Source organism: Lolium perenne, chromosome 3 (assembly GCF_019359855.2).
Source record: "Lolium perenne isolate Kyuss_39 chromosome 3, Kyuss_2.0, whole genome shotgun sequence".
NCBI classification, from domain to species: domain Eukaryota; kingdom Viridiplantae; phylum Streptophyta; class Magnoliopsida; order Poales; family Poaceae; genus Lolium; species Lolium perenne.
Genome location: NC_067246.2, coordinates 105293812 through 105309678, shown reverse-complemented (window position 1 = coordinate 105309678; position 15867 = coordinate 105293812).

Sequence of the window (15867 nt, the reverse complement as noted above, 5' to 3'; positions counted from 1 at the left end):
AGATCTGAGATCATGGCACTCGGGCCCTAGTGACAAGCATTAAGCATAGCAAGTTGCAACAATATCATCAAAGTACCAATTACGGACACTAGGCACTATGCCCTAACAATCTTATGCTATTACATGACCAATCTCATCCAATCCCTACCATCCCCTTCGGCCTACAGCGGGGGAATTACTCACACATGGATGGGGGAAACATGGCTGGTTGATGTAGAGGCGTTGGCGGTGATGATGGCGATGATCTCCTCCAATTCCCCGTCCCGGCGGAGTGCCAAAACGGAGACTTCTGGCTCCCGCGACGGAGTTTCGCGATGTGGCGGCGTTCTGGAGGGTTTCTGGCGACTTCGACTTCTCCCTGTGTGTTTTTAGGTCGAGGCCGATAAGTAGTCCGAAGGAGGGCGTCGGAGGCCGGCCGAGGGGGCCACACCATAGGGCCGCGCGGCCCCCCCTAGGCCGCGCCGCCTTATGGTGTGGGGCCCTCGGGCCTCCACCTGATTTGTCCTTCTGGCTCCGTCAGTATTCTGGGAAAATAGGGCCTTCTGCATAAATTCCGAGGATTTTCCTGAAAGTTGGATTTCTGCACAAAAACGAGACACCAGAGCAATTCTGCTGAAAACAGCGTTAGTCCGTGTTAGTTGCATCCAAAATACACAAATTAGAGGCAAAACAATAGCAAAAGTGTTCGGGAAAGTAGATACGTTTTGGACGTATCAACGTCCATTAGATTAGGATTAAGTTTAAGTTTTATTTAGGCCTCCCCAACCGACGGCATCACTTGTGTTCATGTAGTATTATTATGGTGGTGTACTTGTGTTCATGTACTTGCTTCAGACATGTACTGCTATGTTTGTTTAAGGAGACATGCATCACCCTTTCTTGGTGATGTCTTCCTGTAGCCCTTGTCAAATTAAATTCCTCTGATACTGATGGGAGGGCTTGCTCACCACACACGTCAGGATGAAGTGGAGAGAAACTACTCGTCCCTTGTTGGACACGGACCATTGGAAACTTATTTTCATTATCAATCCTACGTATTATTTTTGTGGCATATATCTTATATTACACCTTGTCAGTGCCCATGATGATGGACTTGGGTGTCTAGGAAGGAGGACACTAGCGAATAAACAAACCGGTCAGCCAAACTGGGCAGCCGATGAAAAGTATGATCAAGTGCGAATCGTCGAAATTGCAATACAATAATTTCCGGGGAAAATAATTGTTGATATGAACTTGCAAGTGTGGGCTACCCACAAACTATTTGCAAACATGGGCTATGCATCCACCATGCCATGCTATCTATAGTTCTATTCCTGTTGCTTAGTTTTTTCCCAGTTTTATGAGTTGAAGCTGATATACCGTTCCTACGAATTAGCCAAACTAGATCCAGAGGCATAATGTTCAGATTGTGGGCTTCATAAGTATACCATTTGGGTCCATTTTTGTTGTTGCATTGTTCAGGCAACAAGATCAAGCTTGTAGAGAGCTTATCTTCGAAAAAAAGGGAGCTGCCCTGATGATCAGGCCACCAAACGCCAGTGAGCAGACCCGCCCTGGCAGCTTCGCAAGTTCTTGGATGGGCTCATCCCCAGTGCTTTTAAGCCCTGGTTTGAAGGTTTGTGGCCAGAGACCATCAAGCTGAAGATCTCCACCGATTGCATCTGGGAGGTCGGCCTGAAGGAGGAAGATGGCAAGATTGTTATGGATGCACGCTGGTCAGCGTTTGTCAAAGCACATGACTTGAAGATAGGATACTTCACGGTATTCAAGAGGATTGACACCAGATCCTTGAAGGTGCTCGTATTTGATCACGACAACTGCGAGAAGGTCATCAAGTGTAAAGGCAATCATGCACCACTGGGGGAACAATATGGATCACAGCTCAAATAAGGTGGTGCATGTTCGGTTCTAATTACCACTTTTTTGTAGAGAGGTGGTCAATAAGTATATTTACCACTCTCTTCGATGATGCATTTGTGGTCAACATGATGGTACTCTTATATATGTGCGTGGCTCCTCCACACACAATGTTATGTTAAACATGAAGGCTCAATCTGTACTCAATGTCTCTAGTTACATTAGTTAATGCTTGTGTTGGCTGTATTGTGAAGAACACATGCTGTTCAGTTGTCTGGTGAAGTCAAAATGCTGCATTTGGTTCCTCGCGAACGTATGCATGCACCAACAAACTCCCCTTCCATAGTTTTCCAACAAATAGCTAACCTCCTGCTGACAAGCATATTAGGCGCAAATGTGCAACCTTCAGTAACGATCAGGCTTCCAGCACTGCCCCATGTAACCAGACATTTTTTGTGTGTGAGGCTAACCTTACCAATAGAAAAAAAGTACAACTTCCCCCGCTTGGGCCAAAATTTCCCTTTTGGGTTGCCGTCTACATGGTAATTGATGTGGGCCTACTTACTCGGACTATAATGCCCAATAACTACAAATGAGCAACTCAAACACTTTTGGCCCCTTTTCTAATGCAACACGGATCCTATGATTCACCAGAAAAAACAGGGACATTCTACGTACAAGTTGTTTTTAAAGTATTTCTTTTGTATTATTGGGGGTTGCAATTTTTGAAACCATACCCTGTGTGAAAAATCTTGATCACTCCATACCCTGCATGGATCACTGTATTTTGGAAAAAAAATATCAAAAAGTAGATTTTGAAATTTTAAAATTCTGAAAAGTTTTATGATTTATTCTATCAACTCGAAGATCTTAGACCGATAGAGATTGTATTGAAGTCTGCAAAATAAAGATAAACCCATTGTGAACCAGTGCAACGTTTTGAACCATATAGTATATCTGAGATATGACACATTTCGTCTACATGGAGGCTGACATATGGGACCCAAAGAAAAATCCAAGTAGCCAAGTAGCCAGAAATCAGGAGTCAACAAAATCCAAGAAAGGAAAATTTTATAGTTCAGAGAGGATGACATATGGGACCCAATTTGCGGCATCGGCCTCAAAGTTTCGAAGACGGCAGGGGATCCAAAGAAAAATCCAAGTAGGCAGAAATTAGGGGGCCAAAAATAATCAAAGAAAGGAAACGTTTGTCGTTCAAAAAGTATGACATATGGGACCCATTTGCCAGCAGCGTCCTCGACTTTTCAAAGGCTGCAGGGGATCCAAAGAAAAAGCCAATTAGCCATAAACCAGGGGCCAAAAATAATTCAATAAAGGAAACGTTCATTGTACATTGAGGCTGACATATGGGACCCATTTGCAGCAGCATCCTCAACCTTAACAAGACGGCAGGGGATCCAGAGAAAAAGTCAATTTTCTAGAAATCACGAGTAAAAAAAATCCAAGAAAGGGAACATTAATCGTTCCGAGAGGATGACATCTGGGACCCATTTTACAGCAGCGTCCTCATTGTTTCTATGGCGACAGGGGATCGAAAAAAAGGCAAATAGCCAGAAATTAGGGGACAAAAATAAATCCAACAAAGGAAAGGTTTATTGTTCACAGAGGCTGACATGTGGGTCCCATGAGCCAGCAGGGTCCTTAACGTTTCAAAGGCGGCATGAGATCGAAAGAAAAAGGCAAGTGATAAAATATCAGGAGCCAAAGATAATCCAACAAAAGAAACTTGATAGTACATAGAGGATGACATGCGGGTCCCATTTAGCAGCAGCGGTATCACCGTTTGAGAGGTTGCACGGGATCGAAAGAAAAAGGCAAGTGACCAAATATCAGGAGCCAAAAATAATTCAAGAAAAGAAACTTGATAGTACATAGAGGATGACATGCGGGTCCCATTTAGCAGCAGCGGTATCACCGTTTGAGAGGCGGCAGGGGATCGAAAGAAAAAGGCAAGTGACCAAATATGAGATGCCAAAAAAAACACCAAGAAAAGAAAGTTGATTGCACATAGAGGATGACATGCGGGTCCCATTTAGCAGCAGCGGTCTCAATGTTTCCAAGGCGGCAAGGGATCAAAAGAAAAAAGGAAGTAGCCAGAAATCAGGGGGTCAAAAAAATCCAAGAATAGAAAGAATTTTGGTTCATAGAGGATGACATGCGGGACCCATGAGTGCCAAAAATAATCTGAGAAAAGAAATTTTATTGTACATAGAGGATGACATGCGGGTCCCATTTTGCAGCAGCGGTCTCAACGTTTCCAAGGCGGCACAGGACCAAAAGAAAAATGAAGTAGACAGAAATCAGGGGGTGAAAAAAATCCAAGAAAAGAAAGATTTCAATTGGGCTGCATCTGGACATCTGGGCCTTCGAACTATCCTACTGGGCCTTTTGACTCGTACAATTTCAGCCCACTCCAAAATAGGAAAGTTCGGATTTTTCTAAAAAAAAGAGGAGAGTCCTGTGCTTTGCAAAAACAAAAAACAAGGAGATTCAACATATAAGTTTGTTTATGTAAAAATATAGATTTAATTTATCCGTTTGAAATAGCTCAGAGCGAAATACACTGTTTATGTCTGCAAAATAGTCAAGATATCACATGTTTCTTGTACGGGGAGGCTGACATCGGGGACCCATGAGCCAACAGCGTCGTCAACGTTTTAAAGACGGCAGAGGATCGAAAGAAAAAAATAAACCAAAAATCAGTTGAAAAATTTCCAAAAAAAAAAATATTTATCGTTCTGAGAGGATGACATGCAGGACCCATGAGGCAGCAGCATCCTCAACGTTTCCAAGGCGACACATGATTTAAAAAAAAAGGCAAAATAGCCAGAAATTAGAGGTCAAAATAACTCCAAGAAAGGAAAGGTTTATTGTTCATAGAGGCTGACATGTTGGACCCATGAGCCAGCAGAATCCTCATTGTTTCAATGGCGGTAGGGGATCAAAAGAAAAAAGAAGTAGCTAGAAATTAGGGGTCAAAATAACTCCAAGAAAGGAAACTTTTATTGTTCGTAGAGGATGACATGCGGGACCCATGAGCCAGCAGCTTACTCAATGTTTCAAAGGCGGCATGAGATCGAAAGAAAAAGGCAAGTGACAAAATATCAGGAGCCAAAGATAATCCAAGAAAAGAATCTTTATTGTACATAGAGGATGACATGCGGGTCCCATTTAGCAGCAGCGGTCTCAACGTTTCAAATGCGGCTTGAGATCAAAAGAAAAACAAAGTTGATTGTACATAGAGGATGACATGCGGGTCCCATGAGTCAGCAGCTTACTCAACGTTTCCAAGGCGGCAGGGGATCAAAAGAAAAAGGAAATAGCCAAAAATCAGAGGGTGAAAAAAATCCAAGAAAATAAACTTTTATAGCACATAGAGGATGACATGCGGGTCCCATGAGCCAGCAGGTTCCTCAACGTTTTCAAAGGCGACATGAGATCAAAAGAAATAGGCAAGTGACCAAAAATCAGGGGTGAAACATAATCCAAGAAAAGAAACTTTTATTGTACATACAGGATGACATGCGGGTCCCATTGTGCAGCAGCTGTCCCAACATTTCAAATGCGGCTTGAGACAAAAAGAAAAGGAAAATAGCCAGAAATTAGAGGTAAAAAAACTCCAAGAAAGGAAAGCTTTATCGTTCATACAGGCTGACATGTGGGACCTATGAGCCAGCAGAGTCCTCAACATTTCAAAGGCGGCAGGGGATCAAAAGAAAAAGGAAATAGCCAAAAATCAGAGGGTGAAAAAAAACCAAGAAAATGAACTTTTATAGTACATAGAGGATGACATGCGGGTCCCATGAGCCAGCAGGTTCCTCAACGTTTCAAATGTGGCATGAGATCGAAAGAAAAAGGCAAGTGACCAAATATCAGGAGCCAAAAATAATTCAAGAAAAGAAACTTGATAGTACATAGAGGATGACATGAGGGTCCCATTTAGCAGCAGCGGTATCACCGTTTGAGAGGCTGCACGGGATCGAAAGGAAAAGGCAAGTGACCAAATATAAGGTGCCAAAAAAATTCCAAGAAAAGAAAATTGATTGCACATAGAGGATAACATGCGGGTCCCATTTAGCAGCACTCAATGTTTCCAAGGCGGCAAGGGATCAAAAGAAAAAAGGAAGTAGCCAGAAATCAGGGGGTCAAAAAAAATCCAAGAATAGAAAGAATTTTGGTTCATAGAGGATGACATGCGGGACCCATGAGTGCCAAAAATAATCCAAGAAAAGAAATTTTATTGTACATAGAGGATGACATGCGGGTCCCATTTTGCAGCAGCGGTCTCAACGTTTCCAAGGCGGCACAGGACCAAAATAAAAATGAAGTAGCCAGAAATCAGGGGGTGAAAAAAAATCCAAGAAGAAAGATTTCAATTGGGCTGCATCTGGACATCTGGGCCTTCGAACTATCCTGCTTGGCCTTTTGACTCGTACAATTTCAGCCCACTCCAAAACAGGAAACTTCGGAATTTTCTAAAAAACAGGAAAGTCCTATGCTTCGCAAAAACAAAAAAACAAGGAGATTCAACATATAAGTTTGTTTATGTAAAAATAAAGATTTAATTTATCCGTTTGAAATAGCTCAGAGCGCAATACACTGTTTATTGTCTGCAAAATAATCAAGATATCACATGTTTGTTGTACGGGGAGGCTGACATCGGGGACCCATGAGCCAGCAGTGTCGTCAACATTTTAAAGGCGGCAGGGGATGGAAAGAAAAAATAAACCAAAAATCTGTTGGTAAAAAATCCAAGAAAAGAAACATTTCCGTTCTAAGAGGATGACATGCGGGACCCATGAGGCAGCAGCATCCTCAGAGTTTATTGTTCATAGAGGCTGACATGTGGGACCCGTGAGCCAGAAGCGTCCTCAACGTTTTAAAGGCTGCAGGAGATCGAAAGAAAAAATAAGCCAAAAATCGTTTGGTAAACAAAATCCAAGAAAACAAACATTTACCGTTTTGAGAGGATGACATGCGGGACCCATGAGGCAGCAGCATCCTCAGCGATTTTAAGGCGGTAGGGGATCAAAAGAAAAAAAGGAAATATCCAGAAATTGATTAGGGGTTCAAAATAAATCCATCAAAGGAAACTTTTATTGTTCATAGAGGATGACATGTGGGACCGACCTGCCAACAGCGTCCTCATCGTTTCAGAGGGGGCAGGGGATCAAAAGAAAAAGGCAAATAGCCAGAAATTAGGGGTCAAAAATAACTCCAAGAAAGAAAACTTTTATTGTCGTAGAGTATGACATGCGGGACCCATGAGCCAGCAGCTTAGTCAACGTTTCAAAGGCGGCATGAGATCGAAAGAAAAAGGCAAGTGACCAAATATCAGGTACCAAAAAAATCCAAGAAAAGAAAGTTTTATTGTACATAGAGGATGACATGCGGGTCCCATGAGCCAACAGGTTCCTCAACGTTTCAAACGTGGCATGAGATCGAAAGAAAAAGGCAAGTGACGAAATATCAGGATCCAAAAATAATTCAAGAAAAGAAACTTGATTGTACATAGAGGCTGACATGTGGGACCTATGAGCCAGCAGAGTCCTCAACGTTTCAAAGGCGGCAGGGGATCAAAAGAAAAAGGAAATAGCCAAAAATCAGAGGGTGAAAAAAAACCAAGAAAATAAACTTTTATAGTACATAGAGGATGACATGCGGGTCCCATGAGCCAGCAGGTTCCTCAACGTTTCAAACGTGGCATGAGATCGAAAGAAAAAGGCAAGTGACCAAATATCAGGATCCAAAAATAATTCAAGAAAAGAAACTTGATTGTACAAAGAGGATGACATGTGGGACCTATGAGCCAGCAGAGTCCTCAACGTTTCAAAGGCGGCAGGGGATCAACAGAAAAAGGAAATATTTAAAAATCAGAGGGTGAAAAAAAACCAAGAAAATGAACTTTTATAGTACATAGAGGATGACATGCGGGTCCCATGAGCCAGCAGGTTCCTCAACGTTTCAAACGTGGCATGAGATCGAAAAAAAAGGCAAGTGACCAAATATCAGGATCCAAAAATAATTCAAGAAAAGAAACTTGATTGTACATAGAGGCTGACATGTGGGACCTATGAGCCAGCAGAGTCCTCAACGTTTCAAAGGCGGCAGGGGATCAAAAGAAAAAGGAAATTGCCAAAAATCAGAGGGTGAAAAAAAACCAAGAAAATGAACTTTTATAGTACATAGAGGATGACATGCGGGTCCCATGAGCCTGTAGGTTCCTCAACGTTTCAAACGTGGCATGAGATCGAAAGAAAAAGGCAAGTACCAAATATCAGGATCCAAAAATAATTCAAGAAAAGAAACTTGATTGTTGATGACCCACAAGTATAGGGGATCGCGATAGTCTTCGAGGGTAGTATAACCCAAATTTATTGATTCGACACAAGGGGAGGTAAAGAATACTTATAAGCCTTAACAACTGAGTTGTCAATTCAGCTGCACCTGGAAAAGCACTAGTAACAGGGGTGATGTGAAAGTAGCAGTAATATGAGAGCAGTAGTAATAGTAACACAGCAGCAGTAATAGTAACACAGAGGTAATATGATGACATGTAGAACAAGTATTTGATGATGAAATATGGACCGGGGTTCCCAGCGATCTACACTAGTGGTAACTCTCCAATAAGTGACAAGTGTTGGGTGAACAAATTACAGTTGGGCAATTGATAGGAATCAAAGCATTAAGATAGAACATCAGGCTTATTAATTATGTAGGCATGTTTTCCGTATATAGTCGTACGTGCTCGCAATGAGAAACTTGCACAACATCTTTTGTCCTACCAGCCGGTGGCAAAGGGCCTCAAGGGAAACTATCGGATATTAAGGTACTCCTTTTAATAGAGTACCGGAGCAAAGCATTAACACACCGTGAAAACATGTGATCCTCACATCACTACCATCCCCTCCGGTTGTCCCGATTTACTGTCACTTAGGGCCATTGGTTCCGGACAGTGACATGTGCATACAACTTGTAGATACAATCTAAGCAACAATATAGAGCTCAAATCTAAGATCATGCCACTCGGGCCCTAGTGACAAGCATTAAGAATAACAAGATTGCAGCAACAATAACTTCACAAACTTTATAGATAGACTAATCATAATGTATCATCCATCGGATCCCAACAAACACAACACCGATTACATCAGATGAATCTCAATCATGTAAGGCAGCTCATGAGACCATTGTATTGAAGTACATGGGGAGAGTATACCGACATAGCTCCTGCTAGAACCCGTAGTCCATGGGGGAACTACTCACGGAGCATGATGGAGGCGGTGGCGTCGATGGAGATGGCTTCCGGGGCACTTCCCCGTTCGGCGAGGTGCCGAACAGAGTTCGTCCCCGAATTGGAGTTTCGCGATGGCGGCGGCGCCCCGGGAGTCATTCTGGAGTTACGTCAATTGGTACGGTGTTTTTAGGTCGAAAGGGATTTTATAGGCGAAGAGGCGGCGCAGGGGGCACACAGGGGCTCCACACCATAGGGTGGCGCGGGCCTGTGCCAGGCCGCGCCGCCCTATGGTCTGGTGGCCCTCGGCCCCTCTCCGACTCTTCTTCGGTGTTGGAGCCTTCCGGGAAAAATAGGAGGTTTGGCGTTGATTTCGTCCAATTCCGAGAATATTGCCCGAACAGCCTTTCTGGAACCAAAAACAATGCAGAAAATAGGAACCTGCACTGTGGCATCTTGTTAATAGGTTAGTTCGGAAAACGCATAAAAACATTATAAAGTGCAAGCCAAACATGTACGTATTGTCATAAAACAAGCATGGAACAGACAGAAATTATGGATACGTCGGGGACGTATCAGCATCCCCAAGCTTAGTTCTGCTCGTCCGAGCAGGTAAACGATAAAAAGAATAATTTCTGTAGTGACATGCTACTTACATAACCTTGATCATACTATTACAAAGCATATGAAATGAATGAAGTGACTCAAGGCAATGATCTATAGTTGCTAACAAGTAGATAACATATAGCAAAACTTTTCATGAATAGTACTTTCAAGACAAGCATCAAAAGTCCTGCACAAGAGTTAACTCATAAAGCAATAAATTCAAAGTAAAGGCATCGAAGCAACACAAAGGAAGATATAAGTTTCAGCGGTTGCTTTCAACTTTCAACATGCATATCTCATGGATAATTGTCAACATAAAGTAATATGATGAATGCAAATATGCAAGTATGTAAGAATCAATGCACAGTTAACACAAGTGTTTGCTTCTAAGGTGGAAGGAAGTAGGTAAACTGACTCAACATAAAAGTAAAAGAATGGTCCTTCAAAGAGGAAAGCATCGATTGCTATATTTGTGCTAGAGCTTTGGTTTTGAAAACATATAGAGAGCATAAAAAGTAAAATTTTGAGAGGTGTTTGTTGTTGTCAACGAATGGTAATGGGTACACTAACTACCTCGCCAACCGGACTTTCAAGAGCGGCTCCCATGAATTTTTATTTTTGGGTGGCACTCCTTCCAACCTTTCTTTCACAAACCATGGCTAACCGAATCCTCGGGTGCCTGCCAACAATCTCATACCATGAAGGAGTGCCTTTTTATTTTAGTTTTATTATGATGATGACACTCCCCCCAACCTTTGCTTACACAAGCCATGGCTAACCGAATCCTTCGGGTGCCTTCCAACAATCACATACCATGGAGGAGTGTCTATTTGAGTTAATTAATTCGGGACTGGGAATCCCATTGCCAGCTCTTTTTGCAAAATTATTGGATAAGCGGATGTGCCACTAGTCCATATGAGAGTCCGTCAAAAGTAAATGACAAGGTTGAAAGCTAAACACCACATACTTCCTCATGAGCTATAAAACATTAACACAAATTGAGAAGCATTTTGAATTATTTAAAGGTAGCACTCAAGCAATTTACTTTGGAATGGCAGGAAATACCACATAGTAGGTAGGTATGGTGGACACAATTGGCATAGTGGTTGGCTCAAGGATTTTGGATGCATGAGAAGTATTCCCTCTCGATACAAGGCTTAGGCTAGCAAGGTTGTTTGAAGCAAACACAAGTATGAACCGGTACAGCAAAACTTACATAAGAACATATCGCAAGCATTATAATACTCTACACTATCTTCCTTGTTGCTCAAACACTTTTACCAGAAAATATCTAGACCCTAAGAGAGATCAATTATGCAAACCAATTTTAACAAGCTTTACGGTAGTTCTCCACTAATAGGTTTAAACTACATGCAAAAACTTATGATCCACTTGAGAGCTCAAAACAATTGCCAAGTGTCAAATTATCCAAGACATATGAGGCATTTTCCTTTTCCAACCAAATAAAGATAAGTATTGTAGCTTCCAACTTTTATCATTGAACATTAAAAGTAAAACGAAGAACAAGTGTTCATATGAAAAAGCGGAGCGTGTATCTCTCCCAATCAAGGATTGCTATGATCCGATCTTATTCAAACACAAACAAAACGAAAATAAACACACAGACGCTCCAAGTAAAGCACATATGATGTGACTGAATAAAAATATAGTTTCAGGGGAGGAACCTGATAAGTTGATGAAGAAGGGGATGCCTTGGGCATCCCCAAGCTTAGACGCTTGAGTCTTCTTGAAATATGCAGGGATGAACCACGGGGGCATCCCTAAGCTTAGACTTTTCACTCTTCTTGATCATATATCATCCTCCTCTCTTGACCCTTGAAAACTTCCTTCACAACAAACTTCTCATAAACTTCATTAGAGGGGTTAGTACTCAAAAAAAATTTGAATCCACCTTGGTCCTGTAGTGACATATTGCAAGAACTCAATAAAACATTAGCTACAGCTCTCTACGTCTAGAAAACCTCGCTTAAAGTCCACAAGAGACAATGCAAAAAACAGAGACAGAATCTGCCAAAACAGAACAGCCAGTAAAGACGAATTTTAATAAAATACTTCCGTTGCTCAAATCAGAAAACTCAAAACTAATGAAAGTTGCGTACATATCTGAGGAACACGCACGTAAATTGGCATATTTTTCTGATTTTTATACAGGGAAAACAGCCCAGATTCGTGACAGATAGAAATCTGTTTCTGCGCAGAAATCCAAATCTAGTATCAACCTTCGATTAGAGGCTTCACTTGGCACAACAAAACACAAAACTAAGATAAGGAGAGGTTGCTACAGTAGTAAACAACTTCCAAGACACAAATATAAAATAAAGTACTGTAGCAAAATAACACATGGGTTATCTCCCAAGAAGTTGCTTTCTTTATAGCCATTAAGATGGGCTCAGCAGTTTTAATGATGCACTCGCAAGAAATAGTATTTGAAGCAAAAGAGAGCATCAATAGGCAAATCCAAAACACATTTAAGCCTAACATGCTTCCTATGCATACGAATCTTGTAAATAAACAAGTTCATGAAAAGCAAAGTAACAAGCATAGGAAGATAGAACAAGTGCAACTTCAAAATTTTGAACACATAGAGAGGTGTTTTAGTACCATGCAAATTTCTACAACCATATTTTCCTCTCTCATAATAATTTTCAGTAGCTTCATGAACAAACTCAACAATATAACTATCACATGCAGCATACTTTTCATGATCCACAAACATATAATTTTTATCAAGTTCAAGAATAGTGGAATTAAAACTTTCAAACACACTTTTATCAATAATATAACGAGGTAAATGATCAATCTCAAGAGATATGGGACTCATAGAATAAGTCAAGAACTCTCCAATCCCATTTTCATTAGTAGTACAATTAATAGTATCAAGTAACATAGGACCATCATCTAGAGCTTTATCATAAACATTTGCTAAGCAAAATTCTTTAGTACCATGCATTTCGACATCAGACACAAACAAAGCATTATCATAAGATTTATCAAAGTAGCATGGATTATCATATATAACAGTAGCATAATTATTCTCACAAGTTTTACTCATAGGGAATATTTCAAGAGAATCCACAGGAACATAACATTCAACCTCTTTCGATAAGCATGGAGGACAATCAAATAGTGTAAGAGATAAAGAGTTACTCTCATTAGAAGGTTGGCATGGGTAGCTAATCCATTCTTCCTCCTTTTGTTCGTCGCTCTCCTCTTCTTTTTCATCCAATGAGCTTTCAGGTTCATCAATTTCCTCCTCTTTTTCATCCAATGAGCTTTCAGGTTCATCAATTTCTTCTTCCACCGGTTCCTGCAAATTGTGAGTGCATTCTTGTGCATTAATGTGTCTCTCTTTATAATCAATGATATAAGGATTATTACCGAAGCATTCTATGCAACAATTAAGGATAGAAGAGACATAATCTTTAAGGTCCTTACAAACAACACAAGTTTCATAATTCTCAACCATGAAGGATTCGATCTCAGAGGCTCCCATAAACACGACAAATTGTTCTACCTCTTCGAACCCATAATGAATATAGCAATTCCGATTATAGTTTTTAATTAAAAATTCCTCACTAAAGCCACATTGAAATTTAAGATGTTTAGTATCCTGTTGAGAGCAACAGTTTATATCATGGCGTTTAAGCAAGATTTTAGCAATTGTATTCACTTTTTCTATCATAGCACTCATTACTTCACCAGCTCTTGATTTTCTATAATTATTATAACATTCTATAAGCTCCAAGTAGGTTGTTGGTTCTCCCATAACAGCAGTTTTTTAATTTTTTGGTTTTTCAAATTTTTATGGATTTTTGGGTATATGAGGAAAATAAAACAAGACAAAAATAAACTAAGCAAAAGTAAACTACGCAAAATAATACTAGACAGAAATAAACTAAGCACAAATAAACTAGGGAAAAGTAAACTAAGCAAAACAAAATAAAATAAAACAGAGAGAGAGGTAGAGTGTACTCCCCAGGTGAACTTATGAGTAGAGCTATGCCTCCCCGGCAACGGCGCCAGAAAACAGTCTTGATGACCCACAAGTATAGGGGATCGCGATAGTCTTCGAGGGTAGTATAACCCAAATTTATTGATTCGACACAAGGGGAGGTAAAGAATACTTATAAGCCTTAACAAGCGAGTTGTCAATTCAGCTGCACTGGAAAAGCACTAGTAACAGGGGTGATGTGAAAGTAGCGATAATATGAGAGCAGTAGTAATAGTAACACAGCAGCAGTAATAGTAACACAGAGGTAATATGATGACATGTAGAACAAGTATTTGATGATGAAATATGGACCGGGGTTCCCAGCGATCTACACTAGTGGTAACTCTCCAATAAGTGACAAGTGTTGGGTGAACAAATTACAGTTGGGCAATTGATAGGAATCAAAGCATTAAGATAGAACATCAGGCTTATTAATTATGTAGGCATGTTTTCCGTATATAGTCGTACGTGCTCGCAATGAGAAACTTGCACAACATCTTTTGTCCTACCAGCCGGTGGCAGCCGGGCCTCAAGGGAAACTACTGGATATTAAGGTACTCCTTTTAATAGAGTACCGGAGCACAGCATTAACACACCGTGAAAACATGTGATCCTCACATCACTACCATCCCCTCCGGTTGTCCCGATTTACGTCACTTAGGGGCCATTGGTTCCTGGACAGTGACATGTGCATACAACTTGTAGATACAATCTAAGCAACAATATAGAGCTCAAATCTAAGATCATGCCACTCGGGCCCTAGTGACAAGCATTAAGAATAACAAGATTGCAGCAACAATAACTTCACAAACTTTATAGATAGACTAATCATAATGTATCATCCATCGGATCCCAACAAACACAACACCGATTACATCAGATGAATCTCAATCATGTAAGGCAGCTCATGAGACCATTGTATTGAAGTACATGGGGAGAGTATACCGACATAGCTACTGCTAGAACCCGTAGTCCATGGGGGAACTACTCACGGAGCATGATGGAGGCGGTGGCGTCGATGGAGATGGCTTCCGGGGGCACTTCCCCGTTCGGCAGGTGCGGAACAGTTGTCCCCCGAATTGGAGTTTCGCGATGGCGGCGGCGCCCGGAGTCTTTCGGAGTTTCGTCAATTGGTACGGTGTTTTTAGGTCGAAAAGGGATTTTATAGGCGAAGAGGCGGCGCAGGGGGCACACAGGGCTCCACACCATAGGGTGGCGCGGGCCCCGGGCCAGCCGCGCCGCCCTATGGTCTGGTGGCCCTCTGGCCCCTCTCTGACTCTTCTTCGGTGTTCTGGAGCCTTCCGGGAAAAATAGGAGGTTTGGCGTTGATTTCGTCCAATTCCGAGAATATTGCCCGAACAGCCTTTCTGGAACCAAAAACAGCAGAAAATAGGAACTGGCACTGTGGCATCTTGTTAATAGGTTAGTTCTGGAAAACGCATAAAAACATTATAAAGTGCAAGCAAAACATGTAAGTATTGTCATAAAACAAGCATGGAACGACAGAAATTATGGATACGTCGGGGACGTATCAATTGTACATAGAGGATGACATGCGGGTCCCATTTAGCAGCAGCGGTATCACCGTTTGAGAGGCTGCACGGGATCGAAAGAAAAAGGCAAGTGAACAAATATGAGGAGCCAAAAATAATTCAAGAAAAGAAAGTTTTATAGTACATAGAGGATGACATGCGGGTCCCATTTAGCAGCAGCGGTATCACCGTTTGAGAGGCTGCACGGGATCGAAAGAAAAAGGCAAATGACCAAATATCAGGAGCCAAAAATAATTCAAGAAAAGAAAGTTTTATAGTACATAGAGGATGACATGCGGGTCCCATTTAGCAGCAGCGGTATCACCGTTTGAGAGGCGGCAGGGGATCGAAAGAAAAAGGCAAGTGACCAAATTTGAGGTGCCCAAAAAAACTCCAAGAAAAGAAAGTTGATTGCACATAGAGGATGACATGCGGGTCCCATTTAGCAGCAGCGGTCTCAACGTTTCCAAGGCGGCAAGGGATCAAAAGAAAAAGCAAGTAGCCAGAAATAAGGGGGTCAAAAAAAATCCAAGAATAGAAAGAATTTTGGTTCATAGAGGATGACATGCGGGACCCATGATCCTGTATCGTAAACGGCTCGATCG